This window comes from Vulpes lagopus, chromosome 7 (genome assembly GCF_018345385.1).
Source record: "Vulpes lagopus strain Blue_001 chromosome 7, ASM1834538v1, whole genome shotgun sequence".
NCBI lineage: Eukaryota > Metazoa > Chordata > Mammalia > Carnivora > Canidae > Vulpes > Vulpes lagopus.
Genome location: NC_054830.1, coordinates 108,476,062 through 108,502,073, shown reverse-complemented (window position 1 = coordinate 108,502,073; position 26,012 = coordinate 108,476,062). Strand labels below are relative to the sequence as shown.

The following is a 26,012-nucleotide window of genomic DNA, read 5'->3' as shown; positions in this document are numbered from 1 at the left end:
GTAGGCTTTGGGATCCCAGGACCCGAAAGGCAGATGCTTAATGGATGGACCGAGCCACCCAGGCACCCTAATTGTGCTTATTTTATACAGGAAGCCAATGAAGTTGAGAGGTTTAACATCTGGTGCTGCATGTTGGGGCTGGTACCTGCCCGCACTGGCTATATACTGCCCCTGGTCTATGAGTTGCAGGCTTCTCTTCTATGCAGATGGATTATCCAGAGGCCATGCTCCCTCTTTCCCTTCATCTCTTTCTCCCTCTCTCCCTTCCTCCAGGAAGGGACTAGGACTTTGATCTTCTGAGCCTCAGGCAGCACTACAGCACCTCTTCTGAGAGGACACCAGCAGAGCAAGGCTACATTTCAGATACAAAGCAAGTGTTTTTATTAGAAAATACTAAATATTCACCTTCGTTTTTTTTTCCTCAGTAAGCAAAACTTTTACCCATAACAAACATCTCCATATTTCAAAATGTCACATTTCACCATAAAGATACAAAGCAAAACTGGAGCCCTTGAGGAATTCACAACTCAATTGTCCAAATCCTTTCTTGGATCCAAAGGAAAATATCTTTTCACTTTCATATGCTCCTTTGTAAATGTCAAAGAGATAGCAAGATAAACAACCTTTTTTGAGGATACAGGACACATAGGGATTATTAAATCAAGAACAGAGGGTTATGGCCCTTTGTTTGCAAGGATTAGGCCCATGAGTTCTTGGGCAGGGTGAGCTGGTGCTAAGAGCTTCAGGTCTAGGGCAGAGGAGGGGGGCAGGCTGCTGGTGGAGAGAGGAGGTTTGCTAATTAACATCTGTAACCAGCAGGGAGCAGGAAAGAATTGTTGAAGGCATGCTGATTTGTAGAATGGAGACACTTCTATGAACCTCGAATCTGCCACAGCCCCCTTAGTGCAGGATTCACACCAAAAACCAGGCAGCTCAGGGCACTGGCTTCAGAACCTGAACTTGGGTGTTAGACAGGACTGCCTCTGAGTCTGAGCCCTGTAGCTTGCCCGCGTGTAAGTTTCTTAACTCTCCCATAAATTTGGGATAATAGGAGGGTTGTAACAAGAGCTACATGAGATGAGTAAGCAAGATGCTCCGCATAGAACCTGTCATGTTACTGCTTTCAGTGTCTGTTAAGCCTTATTCCTTCATAGCGGCAACTCGACCTGCCAGTGAAAATGATCCCGTCCTTTGTATCTTAACTATTTTTCTTAAGACTTTCATTATTTTTTATGGAAGCATTCTACATTGAAGTGCATATTCTCCAGCCTTACTAAATAGAATATTCTAAGAACAGTGAATTTCTTTGCTTTTGCTGGGCTTTTGTTATGCTTTATACACCTCGCTAAACAAACATAAACAGTGAAGGGGTCTATAAAAGTCAAAACTGGAAGTCTGCCCAGTGTGCTCCTATTCTCTAGGTAACCACTCTTAGAGTTCATGGCATGCTCTTCCCGACTTGGAATTTCCCCTAAAGTGTCATTAAATGCTGTGATGCCAGGATGCTGTCATCTAGAGCTACTTGTGGTGCATTTTGGTGCATTTTGTCCTTAGGGTAAATGACCCCAGGCCCCAATGCCTTGGAGCTCCCAGCCTGCTCCTCAGTCTTTCTACCTCTCCCTTGATGTCAGATGCTGGCCTTCCCTCCTGCTTCTTCCCATGTCAGTTGGAGTTTCTAGTCTCCTTTGTTGAAGAAACAAAACACCAAGTTAATTATAAGAGTCAGCTCTTGGGATCTCAGATAGGTCAGAAATATATATTTCATATATTTCTGAGCTTATGGTTATACCATAGAAAGAGGGAAAGGTATCTCAGAAAGAGTCCCAGATAAGAAATCCAAAGATCTGATTTCTCGTGCTGGCCCTACCATTTAATACCTGCATGAACCTGGAAAAGTCACTGAGGCTTGCTAAGCTTCAGTTGCCCCATCTGTAAAATGAGACCCATTAATTAATTCATCAGACTCCTACTTACTGAGTGCTTCTTATGGGCCAGGCATATTTCTAGATGCTCTGCACATAACAGTGAACGAGATAGGTATCCTCAAGCGGGAATATCCCATTTCTAGAAGTGGGAAAAGAGATGAGAAAATACACTCACTAGCTAATATCCTCTATAAGATGATAGTGCTCCCAGAAAGTGCCATGATGACAATCAAGCAGGGTGGTAGTACGATTGAACACGATAGGTTGCCAGGCCTTCAATTAAGTTTCATCAAAGGGTTTTGTAAACCATAAAACATGATGATACAAAATACAATTCTAAGAAAACACCCATAGATTTTAATACCAAACACCCAAGATTCTGTGATTCTCAAAGATGTGGTAGGGGCCCCACAGAGAGAGGCATCCAGATAGCCAAAAGTTGAGAAATACTGCTTGACGGTAAGTTGAAGAGTTGTCTGTATTTATTTCCACCTGTTCCCTAAGTTTTAAAAGTCTCTTAAATATGTGGCAGGGATAAGAGAATAGGAAGGAATCTCTTTTTTATATACAAAGGCCATCCTTGTCTATTACTTAGGCTAGACTCTGCCATTAGCACTGGAACGATACATGGGAGGGTGAAGTGGTGCTGGACCAAAGCTCTGCAGCATCCTTTTGCAGTCCCAAACTCTTAAGTGTGTGTTTCCAGATCATTTAATACTCCCCTGGTGGGAGAAAGTCAAAGCAAGGAAGACCTGTGAGACATCACGATTAAGCTGATCTGGTAATGTGATAAAGACATATTTGTATGTCTCGGTTGAGAATTTTCATCTTTGTCTCAAACACCCATTGAGGCTGGTCTCACTTCCTGTACTTTACAAATGAGAAAACTGAGGTTCCCAGTGAAAATATGCTCCCCATTATGTTGCTGTATCGACTTCTTGGATGAGCAGCTGCCTCTGAAGCTCCCCCAGGAGCTTAGGCCATACTGGGTTTCTTCTCAAGTTCATCAGCCCTTCATGCCCCAGGCCATCTGGGGGCCCTTTTATGCCCTCCCTTTGCCCATCCTCCTCTCCCTCCTGGTCTTCGGCCTCCTTTCCCATCTTAAATACACATCCTCCTGTTCATTTTTCTTTACCATAGTACCTCCTTACCTTCTAGGCACATATGAAGAGATATCCTCATATTTTCAAGCATGTTTTTCTTTTTCTAAAGATTTTATTTATTCATGAGAGACACATCGAGAGAGAGGCAGAGACATAGGCAGAGGGAGAAGCAGGGTTCTCGCAGGGAGCCTGATGTAGGACTGGATCCCAGGACTCCGGGATCATGCCCTGAGCTGAAGGCAGATGCTCAACCACTGAGCCACCCAGGCGCCCCTCAAACATGTTAATTTGTGTATTGTCAATCCTCCCCACGATGAAGTCAAAGTCAGTGCCTGCCCAGTTCTCTGCTATATTCTCAACACTGGCGTGGTACTCATTAAATATCTGTGGAATGATGGAGGGAAGGCAAGCAGGCCAACTCATCACGTTTATTTGAAGGGTCACACATAAAATAAAAACTATTTTCCCTGATACTCTATCACAAAAATGTTGAAACATCTAGAAAGGTGAAAGAGCTGTGTAGTATTGATTCAACAATTGCTAATGTCAATTAAGATCTACCGATGGAAATTCATGTGAAGGAAAACTGAATTTAAAGTTGGGTTGGTTGGTTGTGACATACGAGACATTGGACCAGTACTCACTGCCAACTGCTCTGGGAGTTCTCAGTTATCAAGAACCCGTTCTACACTCCATGGCCCAGAAGCAGCACCTTGAACAAAAAGCTACAGGTACCCACATGCAGAGCAGAGGTTTCCTCACGGTGCCTCATGACATAGGGTGTTGGGGGGACAAGGACACATCTGGGCCTGAAGGGTCTCATCAAGGCCTCCTGAGACTTTGTGGTGTGGGTCACATTAGCTCTCCTTTCTCATCTGATTTCTTCTTCTATGAAATGGGGATTAATATCCCAGGCCTGACCCCCTCATGGCTCACCAGGATGGGATGATGGGAATCAGATGTAGGCCACTGTCCCTTGTAAAAATACAAAGTACAAAGTGCTGTCTAAATATAAGGGCTGATTGCAGCCAAGGGCATACACAGAGCATCCGGGTATCTGTTTATTCTCCGTCTCATTAATTTGCTCTGCTAATGAAGAATTCCAGGTTGCCTCCCAGCCTCTGTTATCTGGCAGGACTTTGGATCACAGCCGTGCGGCTCTCCGTGCGGCTCTTCCTGAAAACATGTAGCTGAGCCAAAGGCGAACCTGTAAGGGCTTCTTAGATACTGCTCACTCCCCGGAAGCTGGATTGCTTTGAATCTTTTGCCAAATCTCCTTCCCACTCTTGGAAGAAGATCGGAGCGGCAAGAATACAGGATCAGTTGTTTTTGTGTGCCTCTTCCCCCTCCCCCGGCTACGGGATTTCTGTCTCACGTCTACCCTCCTACTCCTTTTCTTCTCCTCCCACCCAGATCCAAACTTGTAAGGGACCTTTTGCCCTGATTTTCAGCAGGAAACACAACCAGCAACCAGATGTCTGACTTTTTCACCCCCTTGGCAAGGATTAGCCATCTTCCCTGTAAACTTCCGGCCTTTCCTCTCCCTTAGATCTTTCAGCTTCTTCACGCTCCATCTCCTCCAGCTCATACACATGAACACCCTCCAGAGGAGAAACAAAAGGTAGCCTGCAAACTGCTGCAGACGTGCGGGGGATTTCTATCCCCTCTCAGTGAGTGGAGCGGGTGGGTGCTGCGGCGGGTGGGGTGGGGAGGGGAGCTGTTCTTCTCTTGGATCCACCGCTCTGTTGCTAAATTCAGATCCCATAACTTCAGAATAGGTGTCCTTAATCAAAGATAGAGATAAACAAGCTCACAACTTAAAAGGACACACAAAGGGGCCCAAATGCAAAGTCTGTTGCCAGTAAAGTAAACTGGGTCTGAAAAAATAATAGGTAAGGCAGCTTTGTCAGCTTTTGGAGTAGTGAGACCCGGATCCTCTCGGAGGGGCAGCAGAGGACTCCAGAACTAGGGATCGCCTCAGAAGGCATGTTATCCTGTTCCTTAGCTTTCCAGGGGGAGAAACTGAGGCTCTGCATTGGTGGGAAGGACTCATCCGGTTCCCTTGGTTGATAGCACAGTGAGGCTTCCCAGCTCCGGGGCCCACTCTCGGGTGTACTTACAACCTCCCCTGAGATGGTTCTGGAAAAGCAGGGTGGCAGTCCCAGGTGTTCACGTGGCCTGCCTACTTGCTCTGCCTCCCATCTTTCTGCTCTCAGAACGGTAGGCTAGGTCTCCTTCTTACGGGCCACTCTGATCTACAAGTCCTGGATAGCAGGGACTAGTAATCACTGGGTAGGAGAAGCAGAAGCCTTTTTTTAAAAAAACTTAAGAGGAAACACCCCCAAAAGATCCTGGTCTTCCAGTCACCCCTCTTGGTCTATCTGGAGGGCAATAAGGACCAAGAGATTCCCAAAGAATCGAGTGGAAAGTAGGTGGGTCATCACAGGAAACTTTTTAAAAGAGATTTTAAAGACGCATCACTTATTTGCATAGAGTCCTGTACCCCTCCCATCCCCCACACTCACTTTCTCCACACTTGCCCCTGTTTGCTGGTATAAACCCAGCTCTCCCACTCCTAGATGTATGGCTTTGGTCAGGTCACCATCCCTCTCTGGACCCTAGGTTCTTTACCTATAAAAGGAGGTTACCAGTTCTCATTTGGGGATTATGTGAAATGAAGGCAATTATACTTTGCATGTTGTAGGTGTTTAATCACCTTCTGTTCTCTTCAATGTTCTTCTGCAGTGGAAGATGTGAACGCCTCACAGGGTGGAAGAGTGCATTCCTCAAACTCCATAGCCCTTTGACTCCTCACCCACCTCCATCTTCATCCTGAAGCCTCACCCGCCTCCAAGAAGAAAGACTGATCCTGGGCTTGAAAGATATGTCCAATTTGTCTCATCTAAGTGACCAGGGCACCTCAGCCTGGCAGTGCCACTGTGGGAAATGTGTGCCCCTTGTGTCCCAGACCCACAACCAGGGCTTCTACCCCTGATGTTTCTAATTGTTCACTTCACAAAACCTGAATTTTTCTTCTAAAAAAAAAAAAAGAAAGAAACCAGGGCCCCAACATTAATGTAAATGAATCCCAAGGGGGGCCGTTAGCTTGGACTCAGAACAATGAGTTAATTGAAAGTGGTAATGAGAAAAAGCAGCTGACACTCATAAACCCATGGGCCAATGAGCAGTTCAATTCCTGGGCAGCAAGTGAGAGACGGCTCGCGAGCCAACCACGATGTCAATGGCTTCTGAAAATAATTGCCCGAGGAATACCAGGCTACGGGCAGGAACTGAGCTTGTCTGCAGATCCTGTCACCTGGCTGGGAGCCACCTGGGCTGGCTTAGGGCCCAGTGCTTTGAGCCCTGAGAACACCCTGTGCTTTGAAGAAATACCTGGAATCCAAGGACAGACGCTCAACTGAGGTGTCACGTGAGACATTGTAACATCAAGGTACTTGGTTCACATTCCAGCATGGGCGTGGGCTCTGAAACAAAGCACATTTCCAGGCCTCAGTTTTCCCACCTGTCAAATGAGTACATTAATGCTGCCCCCCCAACCCCAGCCTCTCAGCACTGTTTTTTGAATATCAGATGATACTTGCTTTGGCAGCACATATACTGAACATGAGATGAGATAGGTCTGGAATGCTCTATAAAATAAGACACATACATGTGTGGATAGAAAAGATCTGCATCAAGCTGACGGGTCAGACTGCCTACTGAATTCGGGTTAGACTCCGAAAATAATTACTTGCGTCACAAGATTGATGAGAGAAAGATATATATGACATATAATACTAGATACTATTTGGAATGATGGCGGGTATATGGTAAGGCACTGAATAAATGTCAACTATTACTTCTGGTGAGTTGTTTTCAGGGCTGCCTTGTCTTGTAGTGACTAATCCAAGCTTATGGTCAGAGATTCCATTTGGGCTTGTACTTTGCTTCTTTCTCCAACCATTTCTGGTCACAAAGATCCAATGCCCCTTCTTCCCCCAGCAGCCCTGCATCATACAAAGAGGAGCAGACTGAGTAGACAGAGCAATGAGAAATTGGAAAGACAAGATGATTCATAACACAGCTGAGATCCAACCAGTTAAAATGCCATTTCTTCCCAGAGCCTCACAATCCCACTGCACTGTGAGCTCATTGCATGCCTGTCCACCTGCCCAGTCAAGCAGGGATGTAATGAAATCTTCAGTGAGCCTTGTACCATTTATGTAGACAATTGATGGAGTCCAGGATACAGGAAACTGGGAAACATGATTGTGTGTGTCTGTGGGTGGGGGGAGCTGCAGAGCATCCTGTAAGAAAAAATGATGGGCTTCTTGGATAAGAATGGAGACATGGGCATCTCCCTAGCTATCTTTGCACCTCCCTTCTGCCTCTTTCTATCTCAGACCTTCTCAGAAGTTTCCTTACACCTTCTTATTACTCACATGCTGCCTTAAGTGGAATTTTATGGCAGGTTGAGTGGTGCCACCCATACGATACTGAGCGTGAATCCCATGGCAAGTGCAGGAACACAATCCATGTGGCCGTGCCTTAGTATGTTCTTCCTTAAAGAACAGCATTAACACACAACCAAGTGACTCACACATTACCAATAGGAGCAAAAATTGGCACAATCTTTTTAGAGCACAGTTTGACACTCTTTCTCAAAACTACCCTTTCACCCAGCTTTGACTTCGAGAAATCTGTCCCACAAAAACATGCATGCACAGAGGTAGAGGCACAAACCTATTTACTGTGACAGGCCAGTACCCAGGTGCCTGTCTAAATGCACAAAGATGCAAAGATGCTCACTGCACCAAGCCTCTAATCCCAAGGAAAAAAAGAGAGAGACCATAAAAATTCCATTTATATGAAGTGTTTAAAATATTGAGGGGACTACAGTGACATGGAAAGTTTCCAAATATTTAAACAGAAAAGGTAGATTGCAAAATATTAAATGTAGTGAAATCCTTTTCATCAGCGTGTGTGCAGAAAAAAGATCCAGATGAAGAGACAGGACTGTTGACCTAATTGTTACCTTGATTGGGGTCGGGGGTTGGGGTGGGGGTGGGGAGAACACAGGAAATTTGCAATTTCTACATTTTTTATTTCTATAGTGCTGGACTTCTTCACAAGGAAGGTGTATCAAGTTTGTAAAAAAAAAAAAAAAAAAAGGCAAGCAGTAAAGGGGCACTCAGGTGGTTCAGTCGGTTAAGTGTCGGCCTTTGGCTCAGGTCATGATCTCAGGGTCCTGGGATCAAGTCCCACTTTGGACTCCTTGCTCAGTGGGGAGCCTGCTTCTCCTTCCCCCTCTCCCTCTGCCCCGCCCCCCTGCTTAGGTTCACTTGCTCTCTCTTTTTTTCTGTCTCAAATAAATAAATACAATCCTTTTTTTTAAGGCAGTAAAGATGATTAAGAAAATGCACATAAACAAACATGAAGTTAATTTAGCCTAAGGGGCTGAACTACATGCTTGTCCTTCAGGGCATTTCAGTATGTTGGAGAACACTTTCAAGGATCCAGAGAAGTGGTTCGATTTGGGCTCTTTTGTGAGATCTTTGGTAGGCAGCGGTCAAGTTGGACCGGGAGCACAGGCAACTCAAGGATCTGTTTCCCTACTGAGGGCAGCAAATGCCAACTGGCTTCAGAGCAGAGGAGCAGTTGGTCTGGCTGCCCAGATGCTCCTGTGGAGCTGAGACACAGAGAAACTATGGTCAGAGCTGGTTCCCTCTTGGGAGCAGATCCAGGTCTGAGTCAGACCCGGAAGAAGGGTTTCCTTAGGCCCTATCCATCCCACAGGCTGGGAACTCCACAGCAGGTCTTCCCTCTCCCTTTCCTCCCAGAGGCCCAGAAAAACCTTCATGTTTTCCCTCGTGACCCTGTCATTCTTAAAATTTTGGTTCCAGGTGAGCTAGACAAGAAAAATCTGACCACACACAGGAGACTGTCCATCCTGGGCACAAGGTGTCTGGGCAGCCTCTCTGTGTAGCTTCTCAAGATCTGCTCATTCTAATCACTGATCTAATCCTCCCCAGCAAGCCACGGTGGACAGCTCTAGAACCACAGCTTCCTGGGTTGGAGGAACAGAACACATGCCTCTCCTGATTTGGTAAAATCAACCAGACCTATTGAAAAGCAGATGTGGAGTGGGGAATCTTTGGTCCCCTTAATTTTGCCTCATCTGAGAGCTTCTACCCTTTTAATGTTATTCATGCACAAAGGCAGGAACCCCCTTTTGAGCCTTTTTGCCATTGAGAAGGTTTACAGGGGAATCATGTGAACTCCCTTTTATTAGCAAAGTCACCCCATGGAAAAGACATCTGACCCATTCTATGGGTTTCCAGAGCGCTTACTTCCCTATCAATAGTGGGTGGGAGTTATGGAGGAAGAGAAGTGGGGGGAAACCTGCTGTGTATGCTAGTGAGCTTCCAGGGGTAAACATCAACAGACATGTCTAACTTCATAGAGATTACAGCCTAGTGAGAGAGGTGACCTTCAATCAAATAATTACCATCCTAGTATATAATAACAAAGGAACATGGTGCTCAAAAAATCAAGCAAGTTTCCACAAAAACCTAGAATGAAGGAACCACTCTAGACTGGGAGCTTGAGGAAGGCTGTCTGAGAGAACAATGCTGAGATCTGAGAGGTGAGATGTGGACAGGGGTGGAGGGGGTGGAGAGCGATCACCTTCATGGACCCTCCACACAGAGAATGGCTGTGAGCTGGAGGGGCAGCGGAGGACATGGAGAGAGTGGACAGGGATGACAAGGGGCCAGTGAAGGAGACAGGTGCAACGATGGTTTTTATGGAGCTAGAGATAGACATGACCGCAGCCACCACTCCTCCCTCCACACGCACACACACAGCCTTGAACTCTCTTACTGGGAAACAGATGGAGGTTGAACTCACCAAAACCGAAGGATTCCTCACAGGCCTGGATCCCTGTGTTTACTGACCACTCATTCCTTTACTGAGAGTCGCAAAGGACGAAACTGACTCAACTACCTGCTAATCAAGAAATGATGAGGATGGAGAGGATCTGAAATGAGCATGATGAAAGCAAACACTCAACTGTCTAGTTTTATTCCCTGTCTTTCTTTTACTGGACAGGAATCAAAAATGCCAGACCGTCTGGTTCAACACCATGCACTCCTCGTCCGGACTCCTGGGCCTTCTTCCTTCCTCAGGAAACCCAGGCCATCGCCTGCAGGCACGGACTCCCGGTCCACTTCCCTCTCTGGCCCAAAGAGCTCCCAACCCACAGCCTAGACATTTCTTTCTGTGCCAGGGAACCCAGCCCTACTCTCTCCCTGGCAGACTCGGTTCCTTTTCCTCACTCAAGTCCTATCGACCTCCAGCCTCCTCTGTGCTGCACACACTCCTCCTGACACTCTGGTCTTATGAACCCCTACCTCCTCTCCCCTTACCCCTTCCTGGCTCGATGCTTACTCTATTTTATTTTCTCCGTCCCAGATCAAACTTGAAGGTCTGCCTGACCAGACTTCCAAGGCCGGAGGCTGGGAGTAATGGAGGCAAAAGGGAAGGGCCCTCTCAGGACCCCAGGCTCTCCACTACCCACCCACATCTTCCTCCTTTGTCTTCACCTCTTTCTCAGTAGCTAAGCTCCAATCGGAACAAGATCCGAAGGGTCACCTGGGGCAGGCAAGGGTGCTGCTAGGATCTGAAAAACTCTCTGGAACTAGAATCTTGGAGCTGTGTGGCCCAAGGAGAAGCACAAGGCAGAAGGCCTGGTGTGGGGGCTAGAAAGCACCTCACAGTGAGTTCAACTTCAAAGGAACAAACATCCTCTGGGGAGCTTCACTTTCCAGTCCCACAGGAACTACCGCTGTCACCTTTTCTCATGGATGCACTGGGCCACTGTGTGTCACCTGTCCTTGGAGGGCTTCTGAGATTATCAGATGAGAATGAGGCCAGGGTCATCTGGGTTTCTGCAAGAGATACCCAAATCCCACTTCCCCACACCAGAGAGCATGAGGGAAACCTAACCTCATCTGGGGTCCAGTCCCTAGATCCTGACTACAGGGAAAGAGTGAATGAATGACCATCTTTTTTTTTTTTTCTCTCTCTTTCTCTTAGGGATAGCCTCAGCACAGTGGGCCCCTCCTCTCTACTGTCATTTAAAGTAGGACTCCTGAGCAAGATTTTTCCAGGTCTGGAGGTAAGCATAATACTATTCCTAGTGCTTTCATAAGGGAAAGTCTACCGAATTCACCACATGGCCTTGAAATAATCTGCTGACTCCTGGCTGGTCAGCCAGATGCAGGACCTTCCTTCCTAGGTCACTGCAGAAGAGAGGACCCCTAAGTGCGTGCACACACACACACACACATAAACACACATGCACAGGAAGGCCAGGAGACCTGTCTCTAGAGTGAAAATTTGTCTGGGCTCCAACCTTTGCTGGAACACTGACCTGGGCAAAAATAAATGAAGTCTCCACAATTAAACAAAATCAGTGTTTTATAAGATAATGAGAGCAAAGTCTACAGAAGCCCTGGTTTGACTGAAGACTTCTTCACCCATTTAAAACATTTATAACATGCTTATCCACTTCAAAGGACAAGAAATGGGATCGTTTTCCCTATTAATTTGGGGTGTCCTAGATTTTCTCCCTCAAGGTAATAAGGGAAAAAATGAAATTAGCTTTTGTATGTTTTGCACTGGAATTTAGGTAGCAAACATTTACTGTGGATCTGCCATGGACCACTATGTATCATGCATGACAGCCAAGAACTTGACAGACATGTCCCTACCGCTTCCCTACCTCACAGAAATAAGTCTGGGTGTGATGAGTCTTCCCACAGTCACTCCATCCAGGATGTTGTGTCATCTAGGAGTCATGGAAGCATGCCCCCTGCTCTCCCCTAGGAGGAAGGGTCTTTTCCCATCTCCTGGAAGGGTGAAAGTAACATGGGGGCTCAGTCCCCCATGGAGCCTGTTTGCCCCAGACATGCCTTCTCAGCTACTCCAACTTTCCGGTTCACTCCTGCTCTTCCCTCCCCAGCAGCGGAAAGGCAGTTGGGTGACCTGGTCCCTATAGTCATAGAGCCACGGTGCAACAAGCAAGTGGTACAAGACCTGGGGTGTGAGATGGATCTGGAGTGGCAAGGTCCTGGGCTGGCCTTGGATATAAATCACAGGGGAGATGAGTGGTGGGCTCCTGAGATGCTGGCAGAGAGCTTGTCCTTTGAGTAACCCCGTCTTCCTCTGTACCCCTCTCTCTTCCCTGCTACCACCAGCCTTCCTCCTTACCAGGAAAGTGACAGTCTGAGGCCCGGCTCTGACATGTGATGCACAGTTAGGATAATGCCAGACACTAGCGGTGGCCTACAAAGCCCTTGGTTGTCCCGTCCTCCTCTCCAGGCCCCTCTGTGCTTGCTTACTCCTTGGTTTTCCCGCCATGGGGTCTTCCCACTTGCCTTGAAGGCTTTCCTCACCCTCCACCCCACCCAAACTTCACCTCCATTGAAGGACTCCTGTGCATCTTCAGGTTGAAGCTCAAACCCCTCTGTCAGGACAGGTCTCCCTGCCCCCTGGTTTTGACTCATATTCCTTTTTATACTGTGCAGTCGCTTGATTAATACTTGTCTTTCCTATGAGGTTGTATAATTTGTGTGGGCAAAGGGCTAGGCCTGTTGTGTCAGCTCTCTGTTGTGTCTGGCATCTGTCACAGAGCCTGCAAGGGGGTAAGCTATTAGTAAAAGTATGACAAATTCTTGGATGGATAAACAAATCAATTTATGCCTTGCATGGAGGAAACTATCCGTACTGAGCAGATTCCCAGGCTCTCACTTTGTGGGCTGGGTTGGAGTGCTGGAATCCAGAAAGCACAGGGTATCCACCATGTCCACAGCAAACTTCTCGGGAATGCCACCCAACTGGCCTCATTCCTGGAGAAGTGGTTTTGACCTGTGCCTTGTGGTTTGAGAGGACACAACCCTATAGCTCTGGTCACCATCACCCAAAAGAGGAGACTGAAGTCCAGTCGCATTCATTTTTTTTTTCAGTAGCATTCATTTTGGATGGTGGCAAACTCAAAAGTGTTTCTTGCGAAGTCTATTCGCCACAAATTCTGGAAAAGTGAAAAAAGAGGAGGGTCACTCAAGGGCTGACTGAATCCCTAATTGCACTCAGAGTATTGTTCTGGAAGCCTATTGGACAACCCAGTCTTGGTAGCCCTGGGGCCAACACGACTTCCTAGCCAACGAAACCACGTTCTTTTGCCAGATATGCTTGCCTCCTCACTCGATAGCTCCTGTTCATCTCTTTCTTCCAATTTCAAGGAGTAAGAATAACCCAAGTGTGAGGATGAGGGATGGGTTTGTCACTGTGTTTGTTTTCATGATGTGCTGTACAGAAAAAAAAATTGACTTTTAAAAATTTTCTCTTAAGGCTGCTAAGAGTTTCTAAAGGCAGTCGCTAGAAACCATTCAGTACAAAGACTTATGTCTAGTGTCTGTTTTCCTGATAGGGCCATGTCGCTGTGGGGTATTAACCTACTGACGAAATGGTCCCTGGCACCCTAGCAGCTCCGGAATTGTTCGGTCCTTTACATTCAGTCCGGCAGCCCGGTGAAGACCTGGCCTCTCTGTGAATCAGCGGTAGTTTCTGGCATTGCTAACTCCCTTGGGAGGCAAAGCAGGTGTGGCTGCTTGGGTGTCTGTGGGCCTTTGGTTACCTCCAATTTGTTTTTTGGTTCTGTCCATGTTGCAAAAACAACGAAAGCAAGTGAGGCATGAGTATGTCTCTTTCCTCGAGGTTGCTTGTAGACCTCAAATCTAATTTCCAGCCATGTGCAGATGAGATGAATAGAGGAAGGGGGGAAAAGCTGTGGAGTTTAAAAAGTGGAGCTCAGCCAATGCTGATCAAAAGAAAAAAAGCAGGCGTTTGGGGATCACTGTAAGTATGCCGATTCTAGATGGAGAATTTACGTCTGTCTTCCTGACTTGACTGCTCTCCCTGTGAGCAGCATGCCTGCCTGGTTTTGCATTGTTAGGCATTCCCAGCCTGGAGCCCAAGACCTGATACAGAGCAAGCACTCAACAAATGATCGCTGAGTGAATAAATGAATCGGACTTTGGTCAGGAAGCCAGAGACCGGAATTGAGACCCGACTGCAAGAAGAGATGGGGAGAGAGTTTCGAGGAGAGAGGTGGGTGTTCTTTTCCATGGACATCTGTCTCTTTGAGTATCCCTCACCTCCAAGGGTAAATAAGGAATGCAAACTAGAAATGAGTAAATGAAATGTCCTTACCATTGTGGTGCCTGGCTGATAACAGAAACTCAGCCAGCATTCGTAAGCAAGTAAAATAAATACCTTAACCTATGTGAGGTTCTTTCCTGTCGTCCTGAAAACCAGTAGCAGTCCCCGGGTGGTTTTTGCTAAGACCTCAGAGACATCACAGCCAGAACTCATGCTGGAGCTCAGACCTCATCTAAATTCTCATTTCTGACAGCTTGATCTGGCAGGGGGGCTCCTACTACTCCAGCTGGGACACGTTTGGGGCAGGCGACTCTGTTGACCTCTTACTTTGTGTTTGAAATGTTTGAACTCTGGTTTTTGGAGCATCGTGTGATACCGCTCTTATGAAAACAGGCTTCTAGAGGCAATACAGATGAGACCAGCACCCCTGGCTGCCTCTCTCCAATGGAAACAGCACACCGCCTGACCTGGGTAGCCAGAGTTGACTTAGAGGAACTTAACTGATTTGATTCATCAGTTCAAATCACCTTTAATGTGGCACATTAGTAATGCCATCATATTGTAAATGATACATCCACAGAGGCATTAGTCATTACACAAATAGAATGAATAGGTTTCACTACACTTCAAGATAAACATGTTGGAACAGTAACCCCATTCATTCAGGGCCTTTTGAGCTTGCTCAGGGTCCTTACCTGACTGTTAGAATAAATACAAAGTTTTATGGCCTGCTTGCTCTGTGTGACTTCACCATCTCCGAATCACACGCGTCGGCTTTAGAAATGGCACTTGTGTGCCTTGACACGTTCATTCACTTGTTCCTTCCCCTACTCAGTAATCTATTGTTTTTCAAGCTCAGTGTGCTGAATGTTGTGGTTCCCTGACTGTTGTGATGGGATTCATGAGAACCGTTTTGTTGGGATACTGGAGTTGAGAATTGTCTCAGGACAATGTGCAGAGTGGTTAGAGCAGGAGTTTGGGCACTAAACTTACTGGATTTCACTTCTAGTTCCATCACCAATGGTCTGTATATTCTCAGGAACTGATTTCACTTCTCTTGAGCCTTTACTTCCTTATCCCTAAAATGCCTGTGAAACCCATCCCCCTCCCCATCTCTATATTGCATATCTCTTTTTCTCCATCTTCTTTTAAAAAAGATTTTATTTATCTATTTGTCAGAGAGAGAGAGAGCACTAGCAAGGGGAGTGGCAGACAGAGGGAGAGGGAGAAGGGGACGTGTGGCTTGATCCCAGAACTCTGATCCCAGGGCCCCGGGATCATGACCTAAGCTGAAGTGAGACACTTAACCGACCAAGCCATCCAGGCACCCCTCTCTTTTCCTTCTTATGCTCCTTCCACGATGCCATGCATCCAGGAAAGATCCTTGAAGTCTGGGCAGACTGGGGAAAGAAAGATGGGATAGGCTGCAGGAGGGGACATTCCTACAGAGGTTCTGTGAAAGCAGAGGTGTATTGATGGAGTGTGATGGCAGGTTGGGAAGGAACAGCAAAAAGACCAATTCACTGACGGGGTAACAAGAGCCATATAGGGGGTGGTGGGAGAAGACGGAAGAGAGTGGGTTGTAGAGAGCAGAGAATGCAAGATTTTATGGAATGCATGAAGTGAGGGATGGGCTGAGTGTACAGGATATTTTAACCATGCTCTGTGATATCCTTCCATGATCAGCAAAGCAGTTGTGAACACTGCTTCTTAAATAAAGGCAGTTAGAATGTTAGGAACATTTCTGGGCACTGCAAGCCCAAGCAGTCTGTAGAAATACAAGCACCTACATCCTTAGTTTCTCCATTTATAGAAAAGATGATCATAAAGTTAGCAATGGTAACTCCATTGTGAGGTTACTGTAGTGTTAAATAAATTATGTAAAGCATATTGCTCTGTACCTAGCATAATGTACATACTTGATCTATAATAGCTATTATTATACACATGGAAAGCTGTCTGGCAAGATGTTATATCAACTTATTAACCATGGTTATTTTTCTTTGTGTGATTTCAAGTAATTTTTATTCTTTTTTTGGACTTTTCTCTATAATTTGAATTTTTCCAATAAACATGCTTTATTTTTATAAAACTGTAAGCTATTTTTTAATTCATACTTAGAAATGAAACATCTCAGGAAATACAGCCTGAAAGAACATAGCTCTTCCTGTGACAGCCTTTCCAATGAGTATACTGAATAGTTTAAATGTTAGTGCTAAATACTCCTTTTCAGAAAATAATCTTTGTTTGACATTGGCATATTTGGTCTATTACGTGTGGGAGCTTTCTATAAAACGAAGGACTCCTCAAAGGTCTGAAGAGTTCCTCCCCTGAGAATCCTTGGGCTTACACCTTTGAAGTGACAGATTTTGCTTTTCTAGTTTCTGACTCTCCCATCAAGTGTTCAAGGATCTTTAAAGACAGAAAAGAAGCATCGTTTTTCCCAAACATCTCCCATGGAGACTGTGAACTTCAACAAGGCAGTCATCTTTGTAGCCCAGTACTGAACACACTGTCAGGCACAAAGTAGGTACTACATAAATATTAGTTAAGTGCAGAAGCAAATGGACACATGTTAAATCTAAGAGCTGAGTTTCTGAGACGCCTGGGTGGCCCAGTCGTTGGGGATCTGCTTTCAGCTCAGGTCGTGATCCCGGAGTCCTGGGATCGAGTCCCACATCGGGCTCCCTGCTTCTCCTTCTGCCTCTCTCTGTGTGTCTCTCATGAATAAATAAATAAAATCTTTTAAAATATATATATTAGACATGGAGAGAAATGGAGAGTTTTTAGGTACGATTTGAAGGTAGAAATGATAAGACTTTACACTGGATTGGAAGTGGAAGGGCAACCCTATTTAACCCTGACTATGTGACCAACACAGCAGTGATCATCCCTCCTCCTCCTGGAACCTGTTCTGTCCCCCTACTTATGATTTTATTTTTTTACCAGGTAGTTATTACCAGGTGAAATACTCAACTTTCTTTCTTATACTTTAAACAAATACCTGTTTATTCCATTAAAGCTCAGGTTTTCATCTGTTTTGCTTAATGTCTTTTCCCTGATGCCCAAAGTATGCTTGATACATAGTAGGTGCTCCATAAATATTTGTCACACTATTGAGTGAGGAAGAGAATAAATGAAAAAATAACTGAGGATAAGAGATAAGGGTAAGTGAAGAATGTTTTAGTTGGCCATTGCTGCCTAACAAACAGTCCCAGGTCTCAGTGGAATAAGACAGCAAACAGGTACAGGTAGATCAAGGGATTTGGCGTCTCCTCTGTATCTCCAGCTGTGGTCTACTCTCTTGGCTTCATGGCCAAGCAAACTCCTTCTACATGATGGCTAGATGGGCTGTGGCAGCCTCAGACTCATCCTTAGCTTAGTACCAACAGTAAGGATGAGGATTTCGCTCTCTTTCAACATCCATACATCAGTCTAAGAGATAATACATGTTACTTTCTTTGGGTCATATACCCATCTATGAACAAATCATGGTGGCCCAGCTAGTGGGAAACTATAATAACCTTCCTGGGTGTTGTGCGCATCTCTGGGGTGGGGTGTCTGCTAATACCGAGCAGGAACGGTACCACAAAGGAAGTGGGAGAAAGGGGGTTTAGGGAGTATGGCAGGCAGACAAAATCCACAATTACTACAATCCAGTAGAGACAAGAGAGGGGAGTTCAAGGACTTGGAGTTTGTTAGCCAAGTCCAAGATGGAAATGGAAATTTGGGAGTTGTGTGCAATAGATGGCACTGTAGGCTTGAGGGGGAATGAGCTCACTTATTAAAGTAAGAAGAGAAGAGGGTATATTAGGTAAAATGCATGCACATTTTTTTTTTTAGGTTTTATTTATTTATTTGAGAGAGGGAGAGTGAGAGAGAAAGAGAGAGAGAAGCAGACTCCTTGCTGAGCAAGGAGCCCAATGTGGGGCTCGATCCCATGAGATCTTGACCTGAGCCGAAGGCAGACACTTAACTGACTGAGCCACTCAGGTGCCCCAATGCATGTACATTTTACATAACAAAAATGAATTTGCTAAGACTGTTTTAGAGGCTGCTGGTGTATTGGGGAAAACACATGCCTTCTACTGTATTTACTGTGTGCCTATCAAGTTTCTATTTAAGCCTTACAGTAATTCCATTAATTGGATACTACTGTTATCCCCATTTTACAGATGAGGGCACTTGTGCAAGGTCACACAGGGAGCAAGGGAGACAGTTGATATTCACAACAGGAAGGCTGGCTTCAGAGTTCTGGTGACCAAGATTTTCTGCACGTAAAAGGCATTCTAGAGAATGTGAACTTCTGTCTCCTTCCCCTTTCTCCAGTTCCATAGCATTCCCAGATTTTCACCTGCTGCTCTGGATTTGTGGCAGAGTGCACATGTGGTTTGGCTCATCTGAGACTATGTCTCGGAGCATGAAAATTGAGAATATAGAACTGTGGAGTTCAGTTGAGTTAACTTGGAGGGTGTTTGCCATCAGGAGGAACAGATGCTGTTTAAGTCAGGAAGAAATGAGTGTTCACTCCAAGCCCTGCTTTAGAAAGCCTCTTTGTTTTATGACTCTGGGTGCAAGCAACCCTTTTAATTTTGTGTTTTGGATTCCAGCCATAGGAGGCCTTCTTTAATGTAGCAGATGGCTGGAGACAGGCAAGCCAGGTTCCTACACTCTGCATCAAGCAGCCCTCCCTAGAGAGGAATCTCCCAATTACGTTGCTCTGAAAAAGAGAAGAGAACTTAAAATGGACACATTAAATTTACACCACCCGTAAGTCACCACTACTTTAAGCATCTGCAAACATTTGGGGGTCAGGCAAGCCTTTGAGCCACTGATGAAAGCTATGGATTTTTTTTTTTTTTCTGCAGAGAATGTGTACAAAGGTATATATACAAAAAAGTGCATATTCATTCAGGTGGGGGCAGGGGAGGCCATCACAGAGTCTCTCATATCTGTCCCTGAAGCTTCAAGGGGTCCATGGCCTGGAGATTCCTGGGCTTCCAGAAGAGGCAGCTGTCATTCTTTTATTTTCCTTTTCTTTTTTTTTTTTTTTTTCTCAATACATTAAGATTCTCGACATCTAGAGTTAGGAAAATAAAGGATCTGTGGACTATTAAGAGATCATTTCACACCAGAACACTCAAATTTTACTGGAACAAACCCCTTTCAAATGTTGAATAAAATCACGTTAGTGTATTCTCTGGTTCACACAGAAACATGTGGCTTATTCTGTTCAACAGCAACATGAAGTTTCTTTGGAAAATTTTAGCATGATTTTATTTTCTCTCGGATTTTTAAAAAAAGATTTATTTAATTTATTTGAGAGAGAGAGAGTATGAGTAGGGAGAGAGAGATAGGGGACTCCACGTTGAGTGCAGAGCCCCATGCGGGGCTCAATCCACAACCCATGAGATCATGACTTGAGCTGAAATCAAGAGTCACATACTTGACTGACTAAGCCACCCAGGCACCTCTTGCATTTTTGTAGACCATTTCTTTGGGATCTCACTCTTGTCACACTTTTCTTTGTTTAGCTTGGCCTCCTGTACTCCAATATTAAGATTGGAGGTGGGGCTAGTCGGTCAACTGAAGAACATACACAGAACGTTTAGAACTTGAAAAGGCAGCTTTATTGTTTCCAGGACCCTGTCCAGAGGAGTCACTCAAGCTCAGACATTTCTTCCTCTTGTGTCCACTTGCCACGACTGTCTGACAAAGTGGGAGTCTGAGGTGGCTACTAGGTAGGACCATTTGCAGATCTCTGTGATCATTTGCCGATCCTGCTACAGTGGGTAGCTCCTCCAGACATCATCATGTTCTTCCAGTTCTACTGGGTGTACAATGGTTCTCAAGAGAGAATCTTCTGAGCTATAGCAAAGGATGGAATTGACATATTAAGAATACTGATGCCAAAACCAATTTGCCTTGATTACCCTAAGTTTTCAAATTAAAAAGTAAAAATATAGAAAGACTGAGTTAATTATTCTAGTCTTTCAAGTTCCAGATATGGTCCCACCTTTCCTGCAAATTACCTTCTTTTTAGTTCTGGAAAAATTCAAGGTGGGAGTATGTTATGGGCTAAACATTAAGGCTTATTTGTTATTTTTATGTATTTTTTTTAAAAGTTCAAAGAAAAGGCCCATTTTTCCCCCCCTAAGCAGAAACTCAATTAAAGAAAACCTATTTGGGACTTTTTTTTTTTTAAAAGATTGTATTTATTTATTCATGAGAGACCCAGAGAGAGAGAGAGAGAGAGGCAGAGACACAGGCAGAGGGAGAAGCAGGCTCCATGCAGGGAGCCCGATGTGGGAGTCCTGCATCACGCCCCAGGCCAAAGGCAGGTACTAAACCACTGAGCCACCCAGGCATCCCCTATTTAGGACTTAAGACAGGGTTTCTCAGCCTTAGCACAATTGACATTTGGGGCTGGATAAATCTTGGTAGAGAGAGGCTGTCCTGTATATTGTGGAGTATTTAGCAGCTTCTCTGGCCTCTGCCCAGTAGATGCTATTAGCAGCACCCTCCTAGATGTGACAGTCATGATTTTTTTTTTCTTTCAAATATTGCCAAATGTTCCCTGGGTGGGGGTGGGAGTGGGGAGGACACAGTCACACTGGTTGAGAAGCACTGACTTAAATTACCCAGAAATAAAGTAAGATTGAATAAAAGCTGGTTTTATCTGACCTCATGGAGGAATGCTAGACTGAAAAATCAGTTTATCTATTTTCAAGCTCCACCAAGACTATATCTACCTGTTCAGATCATCCCATTCTACATTTGTTTTTAGAATCTATTTGTCAAAATCAGGAACTTCCTTACTCCATTCCTATGGCTCTAGCACACCTGTTCATTCGCTGATATAATCTTTTCAACTATCTGCACGTTTAGTGTTCTGATTTTCTATATTCTTGGAGTCTGGGTAATTTCTCCATCCTTTGGGAGGCATTTCTTGTGCTCTTCAAGTTTCTATTCCTCCTTCTATGTTATCATCTCTTCCAACTTCAGACCTAAGCTGAGCCCACATAGCAACTTGGAGAGGTTGGAGTCTCTGGCTGCTTTGATCAGTATGTGAACACATAGTTCAGGAAACAAATCTGTTGGCTTTAAGATTACAAATGTGAGCATTCATAGGATCCTGCAATCACAAATTGTTCCTTGCATAATATGCAGTGACTGCAAGATAGCAAACATTTGGGGGCGGATTTTACTAGCTGCTTGAAGTGAGGAATGGCTCTAGTGTACAAAATATTTAAACCAAATTGTTATGTCTTATAATGCTCAACAAAACACTCTGCAAACATTAGTTCTGGAAAAAAAAAATAAGGCACCCTCCAAGGCAGGGTTATAGCCACTTCTGGGAGTTGTAAACCCATGCAGGCTCCAGAAATATGTGCCCTCCAAGGACTGGAAACTTCTGAATTACCAACAAATAATCAGTGAGTGTGACAAAGAGTTAAAGTACACAGACTTTACTTTCACAAAATTTATGATGTAGTAAAGAGGTTTAAGATGTAGACCTGAGACTACAAACCAATGGTCAATAGGCTAAATCGGGACCACGGATTTGTTTTGCTTGGCTTGTATAGGATTGGCCTCCTGAATGTCTGAGAAAGGGAGAAGAAGTGAGAAAGAATGAAAGAAGTGGCTAAACATATAAAAGTGAGATTTTTTTTTTTTTTTTGCATTAACATCCAGATTTCCAGCTGTTTTTGAAAAATCAGAAGATCTGCCAGCACTGGCTCTTATTGCATCTCCCCATGGTGGCAGTTGGCTAGAGTGGAGGAGCAGCTGCCCCTTTGATCAGAATAGGCACTGTCTGGTTCCCTACCCTGGCCCACTGCACTTCCTCACCAGGCCCCGGTCCCATTCAATGGCCACCCCTCATGCAGAGACTTCTGCAATATTTGCTTTGTCTTTTCACTGTAGCAACACACTGCTGGAGCCCTGAGCAACATAGCAGCTGCCCATGTGTGTGAGAGGATGCTGCCCCAGGCCACCGAGGTGATAATAGAAGCGGTGAGAAATCAGATTTGGCATATATTTTGAAGGTAGAGTTCATAAGAGTGCATGATGGATTGGATTAAGCTATGAGGGAGTAGATCTGGAAATGACTCCGATTTTTATTTTCACCTAGATTAATCTGCTTAAAAAAGGAAACCTACGGTGGAGTACTGGAAAAAACCAGCATTGAACTTTTAAAATAAGAACATTATTGAAAAGCTTTTCTTCACTCGTACTTTTCAAACTGGTTCCCCAGGTGGTGCCACTATCCTAGTCTGGGAAATTCTGACGCTTTGGGGGAATTTTGAGGGAAAGAGCAAATGAGAAGAGCCCCCCAGTCACTAAGGAAGACGCTTAAAGGGTTCTCGCCCGAGGAGGCAGAGTGGAGGGAAGCCAGAGCGGAGGGATGCCAACCTCTGGGCACCGCAGTGGCCTCACGGGTGCAGAAGGGCGTGCGTATCTTCAACTATTGGGGTTGACGTTGCAATACACGGACAGTCCTAATGTGGGTAACTGCAGACTCCCCAGGGTTTCCACGGAGGGGGGGTTAGGGTTGCATCTAGTAAGCAGCTGCTCACAGGTTTCTTTTGAAGCCAGTTTTCACAGAAAGAGGATTCTCTTCACATAGACTCATAGTTACAAAATGAGTAAGCGGGGATGCCCGGGTGGGGTGGCTCAGCGGTTTAGCGCCTCCTTCGGCCCAGGGCGTGATCCTGGAGACCCGAGATCGAGTCTTGCATCGGGCTCCCTGCGTGGAGCCTGCTTCTCTCTCTCTCTCTCTCTCGTGAATAAATAAAATCTTTAAGAAGAAAATCAGTAAATGTGGCAAACTTGTCTCTAAAGAATTTTCTGCAGTTTTTACATGCCCGAGAAAATGTGCAATAGTCCGAGGGCCCCCCCTCCCCGGGGCCGCCCCGCTGCAGCTCGAGCCGCGCGCGGATCGCAGCGGAGCCCAGCGCCCGGGCTCCCCCCCTCCCGCGCCGCCGCGGTCAGTCGGCGTCTGGCGCGCATGCGCGGACCCCAGCCGCGTCCTCCCGGCTCCTTCCCTCCCTCATCCGGGTCCTGGGCGAGCGGGCGCCGTGCGCGTGTCCCGCGGCCGAGCTGCTAATAAAGTTGCGCGGAGGGGAAGCGCAGCGACGGCGCCGGGGAGCGCGTCCAGCCGGCGGGTGAGCGGGGCCGGGGGCCGCAGCTCCGTCCGGGGCCCGGCTCGCCCATCAGGCCGCGGTGGCTGGAGTCGGGCCGAGGCGGGGGCGTTGGGCCGCGGGCGGAACGGAAACCGCCGGGGCCTGCGGGGCGGGGAGGTAGGCCGAGCCCCGGCCTGCGGAGGGAGGAGGAGGGGGAGGGGGAGGGGGTGGGGGCGGGGAGCCCCGGGCCGCGGCGGCCTGCAGGGGGCGGGGAGCCCCGGGCCGGCGTGGGGCGTCGGCGGGAGCGGTCGGCCGTCCCCGGGCCGCAGGCCGCCGCGCGCGCTGGGGCCGTCCGCCCGCCGCCCGCCGCCCGCGGAGCTGTCTCCCCGGGCTCGGTGACTCGCCGTCGCCTTGCGTTTCAGAGAGGAGGATCGCGCTTATCGGTGGGAATCACGCTCCGCGCCCTGGGGACCTGCCGCCGCGCTCAGCCGCTCGCTAGACCTGGTTTCTGCCGCTTGCCGTGCCGGTGTCCCCCCTGCAAACATTTCTTCTTCTCCCTCGCGTGTGAACTTCTGCATCGGTGCAAAAGGAGCAATGCCAAGCGGCGCCCGCTTGCCTTCATCATAGTCGGTCTCCGCCGGGTCTTTCACTTGAGGATCAGTGCTCAAATTCATATTCCCGTCTCCCCCCCCCCTCCCCTATCTTCCCCCTTTCAGCTGCTGTTATTACGTGGAGTTTGGAGCCTAAGCGTTGAAAACTCCCATGTGGCGCCTGTCTTAAATCGGAGCATGCTCAGTAGCCAGAAAAGCAGATTTTTGGTTGCAAAAAAGAACTGGGGCGAGGATAGTCCGGGTATCTTGGACGCGTGCCCGATTCCTAACAAAATGTTCCAATTCTGGTTTTGATGGAGCATGGAGCTGTAGGCCATCCTGGAGGTGAGGAATGCCCGAACACCCTGGGCCAGATCACTATCTTGATTGCAGAGACATTGTTTCCTGACCAGCTGGAGGTCTAGAAGGGGGGGGCGGGGGTGGGGGTGGGGGGGGCGGAGAAACATTCCTGGCTGCCTGTGCCTTTCAATGGGTGTGGTGCTAAGTATATCTTGTTTACCTTATCTTTCTGTGGAAAAAGTTTTGAAGTCTGGTTGGGTTTGTCACATCGTGCGTGTTGCCTAGCACCTACCAAAAGTGTCCTTATCTAGCAGCCGGGGCTGAATAGGTGGAGGTCGTGGCTTGGCTTCGCCAGCGGACGGGAGAGGGTGCTGGACCTGGCTGTTTTAAGAGTTATTTAAGTTCTTAAAAACTAGAGTAGTTCCGTATCCCTCGAGGACCCGAATTGCCCAGAGTGAATTTTCGATTTCAAATTTGAAACCCGATAAGGCTCCAGGACCTTAGGAGATTTAGTGACATTGCAAAGTAGTTCAGAATTCCTGCTAGATGTCAGCGTGGTGGTTGGTGGCTGTTGAAAGGAAAACCAGTACCTTGACACAGTGTCACAGTTTCATGTGTATTGAGCAGAGTACTGTTAGGAAATTAGTGTGTTCCACATTCAGTCTGTAAGGGATTATTTACATATGTGTACACATTCTTTTTTTCTTTTACTCTTTTTTTTTGGTAGCTGTTTTTTCCCTCTACTTTCTTTGGTGGCTGTTTTTTTCCCTCTGCGGAGAGCCCCAAGATTATAAGAATGCGAAACATGTATAACATAAGAGACAGTTTAACAAAATTTAACCTTCACAAAGGTGGTACATAATACGTTTTAGATTTTTAAAATTTAGCTTTTGTTTTGATTGCATGATTGCAGTCCTCCTTTCCACCTATATTGTGGATCCCTCAGTAAGTGTGCTTTTTTTTCATGTGGCTGTTTTTATTGCGTGTTACTGTGTATCTTTTTTTTTTTTTTTTTTTTTTTAAGAGATTTTATTCATCTATTTATGAGAGACAGAGAAGCAGAGGGAGAAGCAGGCTCCATGCAGGGAGCCCGATGCGGGACTCCATCCCGGGACTCCAGGATCACGCCCTGGGCTGAAGGCAGGCGCTAAATCGCTGAGCCACCCAGGGATTCCCCCGTGTACCTTTGTTAAAAAAATTTCCTCCTCATTTACCCTTCCATTCCTTTTATATCTGAAATAGCTAACATAGGCAGCAGAAGTTAGGTGTACCTCTTCAACTTGCTTTCCTCTTAGATTTAAATGCACCCACATGATACGGTCTGGTAAAAGGGAGGAAAGCTGGCAGTGAACTGAGGAAAAGAGAAGAATAAAATATTTTTCATAGATTCTGTGCAAATTTGGTGGTATTATCCACTTGTCTGGTTGTCCTAGGTAGGCGCCACAGAAATGGGTAGATTGGTAAGTGTTGCATTTCTTTCCCCTCTGGCAAAGTCAGCTATTAATTTCAGTGGGAGACTGTGGCAGAATGTTGTTACTAATGAGGTTTGAATCAGATTGTTGTTTACTGTTGGTTATGTAACATGTTGCTGGAAGTATTATTAAAATTTGCCTTCTGCAGCAAGGTAGAGGCAAGTAAATTCTGCTTACTCTTCACTGGGTTTTAATTCTTGGCTGAACCTGAAGGCACATTACACTATAACCGTAATTATACCTGGGCAGCCTGTCTGTTTCCTGTTTTCATCAT

At 46.2% G+C, this 26,012-nt stretch overlaps 1 protein-coding gene and 1 long non-coding RNA gene across 4 annotated transcripts in view; both read left to right on the top strand.

Annotated features, from left to right (window-relative positions):
• The first annotated feature begins 4,580 nt into the window (after positions 1 to 4,580).
• On the top strand, positions 4,581 to 18,959 carry LOC121494879. Its single transcript, XR_005988892.1, has 5 exons — positions 4,581 to 4,649; positions 5,774 to 6,479; positions 11,126 to 11,207; positions 14,046 to 14,200; positions 18,862 to 18,959. It is a non-coding gene; the product is annotated as an uncharacterized LOC121494879 (long non-coding RNA).
• Positions 18,960 to 23,265: 4,306 nt separating this feature from the next.
• SMAD5 (SMAD family member 5) overlaps positions 23,266 to 26,012 on the top strand; it is a 55,572-nt gene continuing 52,825 nt past the window's right edge. The window contains exons 1-2 of one of the 3 annotated variants that reach the window (XM_041761918.1): positions 23,266 to 23,418; positions 24,093 to 24,311. The gene's annotated coding sequence lies outside the window, so the exon portion shown is untranslated. Of the gene's footprint in view, positions 23,419 to 23,440; positions 23,554 to 24,092; positions 24,312 to 26,012 lie in introns of those variants that run through there. The other 2 variants (XM_041761919.1, XM_041761920.1) reach the window with 2 other exon arrangements.